A 5,164-nucleotide genomic window follows, 5' to 3' on the forward strand; every position below is an offset into this window, starting at 1 on the left:
CTAGCTTTCATAGTCTCTTGTGAGAAATCTGCTGTAATTCTGATAGGCCTGCCTTTATATGTTACTTGACCTTCTTTCTTTACTGCTTTTAATATTCTTTCTTTGTTTTGTGCATTTGGTATTTTGATTATTATATGACGGGAGGAATTTCTTTTCTGGTCCAGTCTATTTGGAATTCTATAGGCTTCTTGTATGTTCATGGGCATCTCTTTCTTTAGATTAGGGAAGTTTTCTTCTATAATTTTGTTGAAGATATTTACTGACCCTTTAAATTGGGAATCTTTCTTCTGTACCTATTATTCTTGGGTTTGGTCTTCTCATTGTGTTCTGGATATCCTGGAGTTTTTGGGTTAAGAAATTTTTTTCACTTTGAATTTTCTTTGAATGTTGTGTCAGTGTTTTCTATGGTATCTTCTGCCCCTGAGATTCTCTGTTCTATCTCTTGAATTCTGTTGGTGATGCTTGCATCTATGACTCCTGATATCTTTCATAGGCTTTCTATCTTCACAGTTGTCTCCCTTTGTGATTTCTCTATTGTTTCTATTTCCATTTTTAGATTCTGGATGGTTTTGTTCAATTCCTTCACCTGTTTGATTGTGTTTTCCTGTAGTTCTTTAAGGGATTTTTGTGTTTCCTCTTTAAGGACTTCAACCTCTTTACCTGTGTTCTCCTGTGTTTTCTTTCTTTCTTTCTTTCTCTCTTTCTCTCTTTCTTTCTTTCAAGATTTTTTTTTTAATTTTATGTGTATGAGTACATTGTAGCTGTACAGATGGCCGTGAGCCATCATCTGTGTGGCCGCTGGGAATTGAACTCAGGGCCTCTGCTGGCCCAGCTTGCTCTGGCCTGCTTGCTCAGGCATAATTCACTATAGCTGTCTTCAGATGCACCAGAAGAGGGCGTCAGATGTCGTTATGGGTGGTTGTGAGCCACCATGTAGTTGCTGGGATCTGAACTCAGGATCTTTGGAAGACCAATCAGTGCTCTTACCCACTGAGCCATCTCCCCAGCCCTCTCCTGTATTTCTTTAAGGGAGTTATTTATGTTCTTCTTAAAGTCGTCTATCATCGTCATGAGATGTGATTTTAAATCAGAGTGTTGCTTTTCTGGTGTGTTTGGGTAACCAGAGTTCACTGTGGTGAGAGAACTGGGTTCTGATGATGCCAAGTAACTTTGGTTTCTGTTGCTTATGTTCTTGCCCTTGCCTGTAGGCATCTGGTTATCTCTTGTGTTAACTGGTCTTGCTCTCTCTGACTGTGGCTTATCCCTCCTGCAAGCCTTTGTGTCAGTAGTCCTGTAAGACCAGTTCTCTGTGGAGGAATTTGGGTATGGAGAGCTGTGGTATGGGGTCAGCTCTGGGGTGCAGAAAGAAACCAGAAGATCCTGTCCCCAGCTGTTCCTTGGTTCCTGTGTCCTGATGGCTCTGTGAGGGTCCCCCTTGTGCCAGGAATTTGAAGAAAAGTGGTGGTCTTACCTGTGTTCACAGGTGTTTAGGCACCCCTGGGAGAACAACTCTCTCCTGGCAATATTTGGGTATATAGCTGTGTGGCACAGGATCAGCTCTGGGTGCAGACAGGAAACCGGAAGACTCATGTCCTACATAGCTCCTTGGTTCCTGTGTCCTAAGGGTTTGGGGGGGGGTGTTCCATTGAGCAGCAGTGGTGGTCCTACGTGTGCTCACAGGCCTTTCAGCACTCCTGGGAGGCTGGCTCCATGGCTCACTCTTTTCAGGTGCTATTTGGGTATGGAGCCCTGTGGCAGAGGATCTGCTCCAGGTGCCGATGGAAACCGGAAGGACAAGGTTTGTTGTTCTTGTTAATTTACCTTTATGTTTCTTTCCTTTGTCCTTCATCAGTCTGTCCATCCCTCTTTTCTCAGGCTACCATCCATTTTCCTATATAGCTGAAGATGTTCTTAAACTCTTGATCTTTCTGACTGGAGGATTATAACTTTCATCATGCTTAATTCTTATTGACTTATTTGAATATGGACTTTTAGTTCCAACAGATCAGTAAGGAAATGATAAGTGGATAAAGCACTCTTTCAGGCAATTTATAGAAAAAGTGAATAGGAAGGGAAAATAGGAAAATACTAATTTTTGCTAATGAAAATTTAAACTAATATGTCTGCCCCCTTCTCCACGTCTCCAGATAAATTTCCACTAGGTAATCCAGGTTGGCATCTACTCAGACTTATGGGATTAGATTCCAGGCTTGTGCCACCATGCCTGGCTTGAAGTAGAGTTTTAGTGGTTTTAAATTTTTTTCAGGGTACTAGGAATCAAACTCAGGGCTTACATATGCTAGGCAAGTGGCCTTCCATTGAGCTATATACCCTTAACTCTTTGAGACCTCTTTTAAAAGTAGAAATAGCTATTTTTTTTAAAAAAAAATAAGTCTGATACAATATGAACAAAGAGCCAAAAATATTTGTGAAATTCCCGAGAGAGTCAGTATTAGTATAAATAAACATATAAGTGTATTTCATTGTTCTAGTACCAGGGTACTGTTCCTCAGAAAGTGAGCAGAACCTTAGTTGGTAGGTTAGCAGATGCTTCCCTGGCATTCAGGACCTGAGCTCAGTCCTCAGGACCAGTAAAATAACTTACTGAATATTTTGTGAGCATCTTTCTATGTCAATAAATAGTAATCTTACCCTTAGTAAATGTTATTTAAGGATTTTTCTAAAACAGAACCCTATCCCATTTTTTTTTAACATGAGATTGAAGCTCAGGTTTTTTCCCTCTGGTTCTTCACTGGTGTTTTTTAAATGTGAAGTAACACTAGTAAAAGATCGGGAGGTCTTCTTCATATTTTTCCTTTTTGTAATCATTCATTTGCATCTTCTGAATGTTTTTTAAAGATTTATTTATTTATTTTATGTATATGAGTATACTGTAGCTGTCTTCAGACACACCAGAAGAAGGCATCAGATCCCATTACAAGTGGTTGTGAGCCACCATGCAGTTGCTGGGTATTGAACTCAGGACCTCTGGAAGTTGGTGCTCTTAACCACTGAGCCATCTCTCCAGCCTCCCTCATTTACAGTTTTTATTTGCTGAAATTTTCCTACAATTGTTTTGCTAGAAAGAATTGAGCTGAATGTGTAGTCATTGCCATCCCAGTAACTGATTTTTTTTGAGACAGAATTGTATGTAGCCCATGCCAGCTTCAGATTTTCTGTGTAGTCAAAGATTGCCTTGCACTTGTGAGCCCCTTGCTTCTTCCCAATCACAAAGCATGCACCAACACACTAGGCCTGACTCATAGTTTTTGTTTGTTTGTTTTTAAAGATTTATTTATTTATTATATTAAGTACACTGTAGCTATTTTCAGATATCCCAGAAGAGGGCATCAGATCTCATTAGGGATGGCTGTGAGCCACCATGTGGTTGCTGGCATTTGAACTCAAGACCTTCAGTAGAGCAGTTGGCGCTCTTAGCCACTGAGCCATCTCTCCAGCCCTGTTTGTTTGGTTTTATTTGGGTGTTTTTTTTTTGTTTTTTTGTTTTTTGTTTTTTTGTTTTTTTTAGACAGGATTTTGCTGTGTAACAGCTGTGACTGTCCTGAAACTTGATTGTAGACCATGCTGTCTTCAGACTCACAGAGATCTACCTGTCTGCCTCCTAAGTGATAGTTTTTGTTAAAGATAGTTATAGTTTCTTTGAGAAGAATTATTAGGTCCAATTTCTTGCTAGTTTTTTTTTTTAAAATTAATGCATATGTTAAGGATTTTTTTCCTAAGACAGAACAAAAGCTGTATTTATTCCTGACATGCTGGAAATTATATAAACTTCAGAGTAAAGTTGTCTGCAGATCTACCACTTTTAGAAATGTAGTTTGAGCAAGCCACTTAATATCCTAAGCCTCAATTTTCTTAGCAGGAAATCAGAGATTGTACTGTTCTTTCTCAGGTGGAATAATTTAACAAGGTCTACATGTTCAAAGTACCCAACACAGCTACTGTTTCCCATCTTCTGGAGTTAGACAAGCTGTTCTGCCTTTGCTAGTTTAGTGATGACATCTTTCTCCCTAAAAGAGAAAAGGCAAATAAAGCATTTGTGATACAGTAGTTTAAAAGCATAAAGAAAAACCTTACCAGTTTTACTATCATATATTCATATCATATCAATATATATTGGTATATATTGTATATATGGATATATATTATCATATATCCATATCAAAGAAATGGTCTTATCAGCATAAATGAAACGCCTGTAATTACAGAGGAAATCAGTTATATTGAATACAATTAAGAAAACATTTAACTTTGCTTATTGTATTTTCTATCTTTTTGGACATATCTGGGACAATTAATGACAGGATAGATTAATAAAAGAAGCCTAAGAAGAGAGGAGAAACATTTCATTTGTCTGCTTTTGACTTCCTTGAGCTATCATTTTATATTTCCAACAGACTCTCAGAAGTTTCCTAGTTCACCACCCTGTGAACAATTTACCTGCCAGGGAATTGAATACCTTTCCTAAGCTAGCTGCTTTTCTCATATTGATAATCCACCACTCTTGTATAATGCCTCATTTAAATCCACAAATCACATTAAAGTTCTTACTTTTCTACTTTGTTCAGTATCAAATTAGTCATAGACTTCTGTAGACTTGTTTCCATTGCTGAAGAAGGCACCCAAGACCTTGTCACATAGTAGGCAAGTACTCTACTACCAAGCTATATCACTTGCCCTCATCTTAGAGATTTTTTTCTTTCTCCACACTGTTTCATTTTTCCTGTCCAAATTTAAGATTCTCTTCTTTCATCCTTGTCATTAACAAGCAGGATTCCCCTCCCTCCCCACCCACCCCCCTGGGCTGGTTTCTAGTATCCTCTTTTACAAAGTATTTCTTGAGTATTTTGGTTGGTTTGATATGTTCTTACACCTATATCTAAAGCGCCACTATAGAGAGATGTGTTCATACTTGTCAACTGATTCTGCTGACCAATTTCTGTATTTTTCATTTTTACAAATATATCCTAAGTTTTTTGAGGAAATAAACCACTTTTTCTACTTACCTTTATATCTTCCCATAGTGCTAAGTACAGCACTTAAAGTGTTCTGATAGTAGCCATCTTAGGGTAGTTCTAGTTCCAGAAATAGAAAGGAAAAGATGACCTATTGTCTGCGTAATTATTATTACTGTAGGAATCGTTGC

The 5,164-nt window shown here is 38.2% G+C and overlaps 1 protein-coding gene across 5 annotated transcripts in view; it reads left to right on the forward strand.

Annotated features, from left to right (window-relative positions):
• Nucleotides 1-5,164, forward strand: part of Klhl15 (kelch like family member 15) — a 48,588-nt gene that overhangs the window by 37,479 nt on the left and 5,945 nt on the right. The gene's annotated exons all lie outside the window — the stretch shown is intronic.

This window comes from Mastomys coucha, chromosome X (genome assembly GCF_008632895.1).
Source record: "Mastomys coucha isolate ucsf_1 chromosome X, UCSF_Mcou_1, whole genome shotgun sequence".
Classification (NCBI taxonomy): domain Eukaryota; kingdom Metazoa; phylum Chordata; class Mammalia; order Rodentia; family Muridae; genus Mastomys; species Mastomys coucha.